At 38.7% G+C, this 11635-nt stretch overlaps 1 long non-coding RNA gene across 1 annotated transcript; it reads left to right on the forward strand.

The window, feature by feature from the left end:
- The first annotated feature begins 3639 nt into the window (after window positions 1–3639).
- On the forward strand, window positions 3640–8126 carry LOC134562259 (uncharacterized). Its single transcript, XR_010083134.1, has 3 exons — window positions 3640–3753; window positions 5425–5472; window positions 7937–8126. It is a non-coding gene; the product is annotated as an uncharacterized LOC134562259 (long non-coding RNA).
- Window positions 8127–11635: the final 3509 nt, after the last annotated feature.

The following is an 11635-nucleotide window of genomic DNA, read 5'->3' on the forward strand; positions in this document are numbered from 1 at the left end:
AAACAGTGTGCCTAATCCTAAGGTTTGGTTTAAATGAGGTCACTCAGCACCTTTTAAGTAGATGCTTAGGATATTTTGCCAGAGTGAAAGATAGATCATTTTATGTCAGTAGGGTAAGCTCCAACCATTTGGAGGTTCTCTCAGTTTCAGGCTGCTAATCCTTTGGGGCAGAGAATGACTTTGATGATATACTTAGGTGGTAGTAGTATCTCAGTTTTACTGGAAATTCTGGGCATAATTGAGATGCAGGTAGGCTAAAAAAGAAAGAGAATAGGACGTGCCAAAGACACGATACTCACCAAGGCAGGATTTGGTCTGATAAAAAGTGGTAAATCTTATGTTCATATGACTTCCAAAATTCTACTCATGCACAAACTTTCCATTTATTTGTAGAGCTTATTGGGACTGCAGATTCAATCCGTTTCCATGTACCATCAACGCTACTCCTTTTGGCACAGGTCTACGTTTTGTATAACTCAGAAACACCTGGCTATGCCTTTCCCATTGCTGCTCCTGTGTTCTACAGAAATCTGTGTATCATGTTTTTCACAAAGAAACTCGGTTCATTCCTTGGTTCATAGATGTTTTGCAATATCTGTATTTCTGCTGAACAAAATTTTCCAACTCTGAAATATCAAAACCGGGATAAGGAAACCTGAGAGTTGACTGTGTACCAAATTCTAAGTTCCTGTAGTGAAGGTATTGATCTGATGTGGAACTATGGATTCTTACACAAATCCTGATTCCCACTCCAGCAGCTTAACACTGACTGTGATGACTATGGTCACCTGTGGACCTCTTGTTGGAGAGAAGGTAAAATGACATTCGTATTTTAAACGGACAAATGACAGCTTTCAATAGGTAGAAACTCAAAGGCCTAAGAATTACTAACCAAGTGATTCTTTTGAGTTTGTTTGCATAATGCTGATTTGCAGTGTTGATGTCTAAATGAATGCAGCATGGTAAATAGATGTTCTTGTTTTGGATATGACTCTTTCTATGTCTTTTCACACCCAGCCAGCACAGTGGGAAATGCCAGGGAGTCTGGCTTCAGCCACTGGCTCGGATATCAGGTTAAGCTTGAAAGGTCAAGTTCTGGAAATCCAGATTGCAGAAGCTTGATATGTAAATGTAAGTAAAAGGATTCATTTCACCTAAGTCTTAAACATCTACTGCAAGGTGCTTAGATTAAAGGTGCTTCCTCTGTAATCATCAGAGACAGACATCTCTACAGAGGTATGTAGAAAGTAGAAGGACTTTGGAAAACTAAGATAGCAAGACGTCTTTTTTCAGATGCTAAAATAGATTCTGCTCCAAGCATGGCAACAGCTTTCTGAACTTGCCAAATATTAATCTCTTCAAACAGACATAGCTATTGAGATGTACTGGTGCAACAGCATTTTCAAATGTGAATATTTCTGAACATTCCTGCTGCAGAGAGATTACATAAATGATTCCTGAATTATAGTTTATTTAGAAGTGAAGTGCATACCTTAGCTAATATTCCTGAAAAAAAACCCAACTAAAACAGCAACATTTCTCCTCACATAAGTTTTGAAACACCTCAAACAAATATGAAGTCATTTTTCTCTTCAAGAATTTGCCAGGGTAGCGCAAAGACTTGTGCAGAATAGGTGACAAGTAAAATTTCTAAATGCTGAGAAAACCAGGTAAACTATCCACAGTGATAACCCTATTCAGTGACTCTGAAATATTTGTTATGCCAGTCTGAAGTCTGAATGCTATTTTGAACCCATGATACAGGCAGAGCCATGACTGGGACCACATGCAAATATTGTTCATACAAGCTCCACTAAATTCTTAATTAAATGGCAACTCATATTTGTGCAGTTAGAGTCCACTCACAAATATGGAAATAGCTGGGTGTACTCTCCTGAGACTTCAGAGACAAAAAGTATGGTTTTGTCAAAATACCCCTGCAAAGACACTGAACTTATACAGACCCCTCATAAAAGCTTTTTTTTCCAGGAAACACCTTACAAATTCAGATAAACACACTAAGAATGAGGTAGCTTGTCTGAGTGAGCTTCACTTGATGGTGCCCTCTGAAGAGCAGAGCACAGCTTTGGGCATTAAACTATCAGCTTTCTGGTCTCCTGCTAGCCAGAGTCCAAGTTGCCTGGGCAAGGAGGTACAACACTACCTCAGTGGAACCCCATAGCTTATCCTAGGTGGTCTGAGAGCTACTCAGTAGTGCAGCAGGTCCCAGGGATAAGTCAGTCACCTACCTTAATTCATATGTTTTGAAAAGTGCAGAAATGCCGTAAGCCATTGCATTCAGAGTAATAAATACAGGAGTAATTAATAACATTTTTCTGATATACTTCCTCGGTAGGAGCTCAAACAAGTCACCTCAGGCTGCTTTTCTTTTTCTGTTCTTTGCCTCTCTAGAGACTGGAGAGCAAACACAGCAAATACACTTGACTGAAACATGGAACATCTTAAATGAAACACATGTAATGACAAGAGCTGCTCCATCACAGGAGAAGGCAGATTAAAGAGACACAGGGAGAGAGATTATAGGTATAACCACTGAACATCAGATGTAGCAAGTACACTAAGTAGATAAAGAGATAGAGAACTGTGGATTTCAGGGAATCTAACCAATGAAATTTAAATAAAGCATTTGCTCCATGGGAATTTATTGATTATGAGGTCAGAGTAAAAGGAATTCTCTGGGAGATCTTCCTTTCATGTTTAATGTTTAAATTTCATGTTTAAATTTTTTTTAAAAATACATGAAGAGAAAAAAAAGTGGTGCTTTGTTCACAGAATACCTACATAAATATGAAGATGATGAAATAACCTGCTTCAACATTTCCATCTGTATTCACTGACTTGCAATGGACTGCTCTTTTTCTGAAGAATACTATAGGATTTCTAGAACTACTTACATATCTCCTACCACCAGAGCTTATAACAACACAAGACTCAGTTGAAGGAGTAAGTTTGTGGCAACAATCGGTAGTGTATGGAATCCTAAAGCCATATTTGGTATGAATGCATTTTTTAAAAATAATTAACCTCAGTTGTTACTTGTAATCCCCTGCTTATTTTCTGATTTAACTGCAAGTATAGTGGTCTGGATAGGGTGGTATTATACTGACTGTATAATAATTAGCATTATGCTGTTCTTGTACCTTTTGTATAGAACAAATTGCAGCAATGGAGTTCTGCTCTAGAGCTGCTGTGATATTATGGAATGAACAGTGAAGCCCTAAGATGAAGTACTAAAGTCTGTAAACCATTATAATTGTACTGCTTTGTCTAAATCATAGAGCCAAAAAGATCTAATAGATCAACACGTTCATCTGTCTGCCAGAGGACTGCCCATGTTCTGAAACTTCACAACAATTCAAAGAAGAGCAAATAATAGAGATTAATGAGCAAGAACAATGTAGTTATTGCAGTGGAGTTGGTTTCTGAAACAAAACAGAATTTAGCAGCTAAATAAAGTGGAAGCTATTAACTGCATCTTTATTACTATGCAAAGGCAAGTAGCAACTGTGTAATTTAACTAGGGCCATTATGCAATCGTTTTTCTAATTCTTTCCTGATCTGCTAAGCTAATCTCTGTTTTTTAGGGGGTTTGAAAATGAATTAAATGGATTAAGAATGCAGCTGAAAGCCAGGATTATTTAAGGAATGGAGAACAATAGGAAAGCATGACAAGGAAAGATCAGCCATTTGACAATGAAGCAACATCCTGAGCCTGAAGCACAATACTATTGAGTAAGCATCTGAGAAAATGTTTTACATCTTCACCCAGGATGCATTCTCTTTCCTCACTCTCCTCCACTCCTAGCAGTGGACTTTGGCTTGTTATTAACTTAGGGAAGTTTAACATGGGTTTTCCTAGATGGGACCAAAAACTCCATTTGTTATGTAGCTCTGTAATACGTGTGTATTTATGTGTATACTGGATGTTCTAGTTTCATCCCACTTAAATATAGGCAGCTACCCATGGGTTGTAGGACCCCTAAATGCCCTTTACAGTAGAGGGAGAGAGAACTCCAGTAGCTGACAATTCAAAGAGCCAAAATACATATTACCTTCTGGAGAGCTCTCATCCTCAACTGATTCCAATGGAAACCTAAAATGGCTATAGTTAACACAGGTGGCTAAGTTGGATGGGAGGATTCTCATCAAACGTAGCTTGTTGTCATGCACTTACAATTCCTCCTCCCTTCCAGAAGTGAAGGTTAAAAAGGCTTTCTTTCTACAATGTTTGTCATACATGTTTCAAAAACTGTTCCTACCACAGTTTTCCAGACAGCATGAACAAGGACATTTGTCTGGCTACAATGCTGGCTTCCTCCAAATAATATCTTGTTACGTAATTATCAGAAAATAAGTCTTTATCTATCCAATAATCATGCTGCAATCATGCAAGCCCTAATATTTTTAATTTCCAAAGAGGACATGATGTCTATCAGGATGGAAGGAATTTCCGCCTTATTTTTCGGTCACATGGACGAAATCATTGCAAATCACAGGAGCAGTGCTACATTATCAGTTAATTTAGTGTAGCATTTTAATAACAAAAATCAGGCACTCTTGAAGATTTGGAAAATATATTGAAAGGCTCTATATTTGAAACTAACACCTTTTAATTTAGGCATGTAAAACCAGTGTCACCCTTTTATCTAATTTCCTGCTCCTTTTACTAGTGATTCGGTTACAGCTCCTTTCTGTTAGGATCTGGCAGTTCAGTAGTTCAGTGGACCAAAAAGTAATGAAATATTTTGTAAGTTTTGTTGGAAAACCAATATAATGGTGCTACTACTAATGAGGAACATACTCATACTACAACCAGACTTTAGGAAATTAATGAAAAATAACAGGTCCTGCTCTGCCTATTGTCGCACTTGCACAATCCTTACTGATTAACCAGAGCTGCACATGCGCACCTAGAGAAAAAACTGAGTCCTGTGATGGGGCTGAATGTACTAAAAAGCACCAAATTTGTTCAAATTCACTTACAGGAATAATTTAAACTCACAGATTTCAGTCATGCTCTGCTTAGAAGGTTGTTTATTCTTTCTTAATTGTCAACAACAGAATTAGAGATGGGTCTGGCTTAGAGTCCCAGCCAAAATGCATCTTCATTTCAGAGAGATTCAAAACACAGACCTGATCCCAAATGAATGAGTCTGTCCCTCACAAAATCAGAGTATCCAAGTCTTATTTCTTCCCTCAAAAAATCTGAGAAGGGGATAACTTTTAGAACATCACAATTCTTATTTGTATAACTTGATTTAAACCTGACAGTGAACAGAGTTATTAAATCATCTGGCCTGACACAGTTATTAAATCATCACTTGATGATCACTGAAATTCTTTGGAATCTTCCCTTAATCTTGGGTATTTAAAAGCCCTCGAGTTTTACTTGTTGTGTTTCAGGACACCTGACTTGACTGCAGTGACTGCGATGACAATTTCACCTGCCAGGTAATAATAAATTGTGCTTTTGCAACAACTTTGTGGATAGTTTCCTTTGTCTGCCTCTTAACTTCATCTTTACATGCTTTTTTTTCTTCATAGCCACTACATTACTTAATGCCTGCAATTTTTTATTGTTGTGGTTTTCTTTCTACTTTTTTTTTTCCTCTTTTTTCCTCTACTTCATTCTTTTGCTGTTCTTAATTTTTGCTTAGTCTAACATTTATTGTGGTTTATTTTTAGGATGCATATATATTTGGAGTGAAATTATAATCTGAACATTTATATACTGGGTTTATGTTTTTGTTGGAAAAATATATAATTGACGACTGTTCTTACTCTTCTGAGAAATGCCAATAACAAATGGCACGCTCCAGTTCAATGAATCCTCTACTGCTTTAACAAGACAAAACACTGAAAGCAGGCAAAGAAAGTACAACAGGATAATTTTTTACAGTTTATACTAGGGTCAAAAATATTGCAAATATCAGTGTTTGACTTTCAGATCTGTCACAATATGCTGAAATACCATTCAGATGTCAATAACATTTTGCAAAAAACGTGGAAAAGACATACTGTAAATAATCATGCTGAAAGGAAATAACACACTTGAAACTGGAAATTCCTTTTTTTACTTATAGGCAGATTTCTCAGTTTATTTAGATGTTGAAGAGATCTATTGCCTTTTAAAGTACAGTACTAATATCTGGGTTAGTTTAACTGCTCTTTTCCCACACACATGTTTTTGCAGACTAACACCTACTGATATACTTTTGAAACCCTTAAATCCCCTCTGATTCTCAAAATGCTCCTCTGTCTTCATTTCTGAATAATGGTCACAAAGCATGAAGCCAACTGGAATAAATATAGTTTCTGAATGCTAGTCCACAGGTTTCATTGCTGTTGAGCATATGTGTAGGTAAAGTCTTGCTTACCTAAAAAACTCCACAGAGTTAAGGTTTCCCTAAAAATTGATTATTATTTGCAAACACAAATTGTCTTTTAAACCTAATATATGGGTAGGATTTGAGGGAATTGTTACAGAATGAATGACTGAGGACAGGAATGGGCACATTTCTAAAGTGAGGTACCCACGTGAGCCAAAAGGGCATACCAATGCTCAGGCACACTGAGGTGACATTATTGGCACAACTAGAAGAGTTTTTACTGTTGCCTTTGTTACATTAATACACACTGTTTATTTTGTCACAATTGGTAATATTTGTTAGATGCAGAACATACGTCATGAATTAGTCATTTCAAAAAGAGATGACTGGGGAAGGGGGAGTTGGTTGAGTTTTGGAAAGGCGTTGTTTGTGTATTTGTTTTCTTACAACTCGCAAAACTCCAACAGCTATTGTCCAGAAATTTCACAAGAAACATTCATATGAGCAGGAAATCTACTGGCAAGAAATGGCAGATGAAAGAGTTATGTACTGCTGACTGAGAGTTTTGCACCTGCACACTGCTTAAGTTGGAGCACATGCTATTAATACAATAACAATAGCATAATCAGTAGGATGCGTAGTCATCCACCAAGATTATTTCATCTCGAGACTTCGTGGACACTTTTGGCATTACGAGGAGCTGAATTTACTTTAAATGTGCACTAAATGGAATGGGGGGAAAAAAACACACTTAAGCAATTCCTACCAAGGTATCATGTTTAAAATTAAGACTAGAACTGTGTAACTGAGCCCAAACAAATCTACTGGATGTCCAAGGACACCGGTGGAATTACAGACAGGGTTGCCCAGTAAGTAAGGGTCAGAGAAGTACTGTTTCAGACTAATTCACTGGATTCTGGTTTATTTATCCTTTATGGAGAAATATTTTTTCCCTCTCAGGGTCATTAAACTTAGACTATAATAGAGCTGTTCAAAAAACTCCTATGGAACAGTTTTTGGGGTCAGAATTTGGTAATTCCTAAAAATATTTCCAGTGAATACCAAAACACATCAAAAAAGTTTCAAAACAAGTGTTGTCCCAGTTTTGAAACCTGGAAGGCCTGAGGTCTTTAGTTCAAAGGTAGACTACTTGGTGGGCCATCCTGCAATGATAGGCCATCAATCCTCTACCCTGGCAGTCAAAAGGTTCAGCAATGGTCTGCCAGCCAGAGCCCTGCAGGCTTCCAGAACAACTCGGCTAAAATCCAACTATCCCTGAAAAACTAGATTTCAGTCAACTGCCAAGATCTCTCTTGAAGTTTGCCAAACAGCTTTGCTTTTGAGACTGGTTCCATCAGCCTTTCTGTGTAGACATGTGGAGTTTTTTCCAAATAAATCATTTCACTGCAAAGAAACCATTTTATCCATCTTAGTAATCACCTAGGTTATGCAAAATGGTGTGCCATCTCTGCACTTCTCCCTAAAGCCATGATGCTGCTCTGATTCGGGCACAGAAAGGTGGTTACCGACCTTGGAGATGTGCAATTCAGTCTTTCCATGCTGACTGATGCCTCTCCCACACACAGTCCCCTCCTTACAAAGTTGCACCTTGAGCGGTTCCTAAGCAGCCATAAGGAGGAAATGCCCCTGCTTCCCCTGGTGAGAAGGCTCAGACCTGGGCAAGATACTTCATGAGGAATTTTGGCCCTTTCCTACCGGGATCTGAAACGCCATGAAAGTAAGAAAACACAGTTGTGACGGATTTCCTAAAATAAACTAAAACAGTAATAAAGAAATATGTAACATATATTGTTCTTTTTTGTGTAAGTATTATGGTATATCTACTCAGAACATACCACAGCATTTGGAAGACCCCTGTGGGGGAGTGAGGAATGCACTGCTGAAAGTTTACACTACCATGGCACAAAACTTGTTGTCCAGCCACACTTGCTGCCAAGCCCAAGTTTTCCTACATGATAGCCAGGTTTGCCTTCACTGAGAGTCAAGGAAGCAACCTACTTATCTGGAATTTTATCCACCAGAAGGCCAAAATACCAAGCATGGCCTGTGAACTGAGAAGCAACAATGAACCAAAATCCCTGGAAAACCATGTGGTGGTCAAAGATTTTTCCTATAGACAAAAATGGTTTAGGGTCTGACTCGCAGTGGTTTATTCATACATTTACTGAGTGAGATTTTTCACTAGTTTCCACACCAGATAAACCATTGCTCTCAACTGAATCAGACTTTTGCTATAAAGACAGCTAAATCAACATCAGCATCAGTGTGTTATCAGCAATGTTTTCTGAGGTTTGTTTTCTCTCCTTTATTGGCTGCAAAATCCATTGAGTTGCAAGGAATACTGAGTGGGAAAAGCCATTTTAAATTGCATATTTGCATTGTCATGGGTTGGACTCAATCTCAAAGGTCTTTTCCAGCCTAGTTGATTCAATGATTCTGTTTATGATTTAATGTTGTTTGAACAACTAACCTATAAACTTTATCATTTTGCTATTAGAAAAAAGAAATAAAAAATATATGAAACTTGTAAAGAATCACAGAGTTCTCTTCCAGCTTGCTGACAGTCGGTAAATGCTTCAAAAATCTCTCCCACTTCTTTATATGTAGATATTAAAATTCAGCAGTCCAGTGAACTGGACTATAAAATCAGCATATCTGCTCCAGAACAAGTACACTTTTTACTTTGCTGTAATGTTCTTTGCAGAATGCAGTTGTGGGACAGCAGGTTGGCCCTGGGCAATGAGAGGTCTTCATCATTTTGCAAAACAAAGCAGCAATGGCTAATCTTTTTTTGTTTCAAGATAATAAGAGGAAAGTCTCATTTTGCAACCAAAAAAAAAAAAAAGTTAAAGTAGTGCAGCTGTAAGCAGAAACGTAGTCCACTTGTTGTTTAAAGAGCTCCATGCCTACTGTACATAACATAATACACTGGTATCATTAGCATAGACAACAGCTTGTTTTCAATTTGGCTGCAGATAATGAAATTATCCCCCAAATTACCATAAAGTGGAACAAATAAACACAAGCAAACTCTTTTTCTTTTTTTTTCTTTTTTTTTTTTTTCTTTTTTCCCCTTCAGCAGCGCCGGCTTTCAGCTATTTAGAATGAAAGCAAAGCTTCTGTTTTTCCAGAGCTCCAGTTTGACCTCAAGCAGATAAAGAACATGAAATGACAAACACGCAGCAAAGAGTTACTGTGTCCTTCCCCCCTGGCCTCTGTTTACATTAGGAAATGTACCCGGGGAGGAGGGAAGGGGAGGCAGGAGGGCTGCCTTTCAGCGCCGCGCTCGGCTCCGCTGGCTCCGGCTGGAGCTGGCCCCTGTTTCTGAGTAAGCTTACTCCACTCCAGATGTGCCGCGGCTCCAGCGTGGCTGCCATGTACAGTAAATCGGCATCTGAGGGCTCGTCAATCTGTGGGGTAGAGCAATTGCGGTCTCGCCAGGCCGCCCCACTGGCACAAACAGAAATTTGCGCCGCTGAACTGGAAAAGGAGGAGGAGGAGGAGGGAAAGGGGCGACAGGGAGGGAAGGAGGCAAATAACGGGAGAGCAGTGTGTGAAAGTTGAGGGGCTGGAAGGTGTCTGCTCCCGGGAGGAGAAGGGGAAGAAATAAACACTAACAGTCAACTGAGGAAATGTTCTTACTGCATTTGTAAATTTACTTGTAAATGTTTTACACTTAGAGAGAAAGGGGAATGCTGCGTATCATTTGGCAATGTTGGCTGTCTATAGGTCCCTGTGGATATACTGCTTTAGTACGACATGTAACCAGGGCTAGAGAAACATAAAATAGCTGGGAAAACACAGCCAATTAGTCATTACACATAGATTGTAAAAACAAGAGAGAGAGAGAGGAAGAGACGGAGAAATAAATGCCCCTAGCAAACTGAGTCCCTCTTGTTAATGTCCCTGCAACATGAGCACGAAAACCGGAGGCAACGATGCCTTCTAATCAAAGTGCAACTTGCAAACCAGTCAGTGCTCCCATTCAAAATCCTCCAGGATTTCCTGACGCTCACAAGATTTACCTATTTGCTGTCATTGTAAAAAACAAATTGTTTCACTAATCAGGCAGTTTGCTTTGGACTCGACCCCAGTTGTATGAACTCCAAGTTGGACATTCATTTCTGATCTCCTGCCGCCTACGCAGCCGTCGCTAACTCAGTTTTAATAGGATGAGAAAACGATCTTTTCTTTTATAGTGGGTTGAAATGAGCTACCCAGCTTTGGGCTGACTATAGCTGTGTTTTCCTAATTACCATTTTTTAATAGCAATTCTGAGGATGAAAATGCCTGCTCCCCCTCCTTTCTCTTCCGACAGCGCCAAGTCTAAGAATGTAAATAAGTGTTAAATTGAAACACAGAACAAAAATGGGTCAGATTTAGTGTAATTGAGTCATGGTTAAATTTAGGTTGCTTTTATTTGCAAATGTGTATTTTAACAGCAGTTCCATACAGCACCTCTGGATAGAATGAGATGCCTCATTTATTTATTATTTTTACTGTGGTTATGCCTGAAATTCACAGCGATGGCTCACATTGTGCCAAGCACTCTAAAAGATGAGCTATGCATTTTAAAACTCTCTTTTGCCAGAGTACCTCAGAGTACCATCTGCGTTAAATAGCAGCACCTTACAAGGACAGAAATATTGTCAGCTGTTCCAAACTTTCAAAAATTATGAATCAAAACTGAAAAATCCCAAGGCTGCAGGAGAAAAAGTCATAAGATTTTCAAAGGGTATGTGCAGCATCCTTTATTGTCTCCTGATTTGTGAGTTTTCAACCCCCCCACACACACTGTAAAGTTTCTTTTTTAAAAGGAATGTTCAGATTCTTGCAGTATCCCTTGACTTAAGGAATGAAGGCTTAAAAATATCAAATATCACTAGATTTGAAACAAAACTTTAAGACTTGGCAATACAACATACAGTTCTCTATGGGACTTGATTTTCCCTAGCACTGCACTGACTGGATGGTGTACTGAGCTGTCTTCCCTCTCCTCCTTTACCTCCTGTACGGTATAAGGTGCTTTGATTCCAACCATGAAGAGCATATATAATCATGGATGAATAAATAGTTAAATAGGATTATTCCTATGCATAACTTTCATACCCGGTTTTTATCACTGGAGGCACTGCGATCAGTCTCTTAGATGTAGGGCAATAGAGAAGCTCTACAAGACCCCAGCAAGCAAGCAGGAACACATCTGCTACTGAGGACAAGTCCTTGTACAAAGTATATGTGTCCTATTATGAGCTCTTCTGTGA

The sequence above is a fragment of the Prinia subflava genome, chromosome 1 (genome assembly GCF_021018805.1).
Source record: "Prinia subflava isolate CZ2003 ecotype Zambia chromosome 1, Cam_Psub_1.2, whole genome shotgun sequence".
NCBI lineage: Eukaryota > Metazoa > Chordata > Aves > Passeriformes > Cisticolidae > Prinia > Prinia subflava.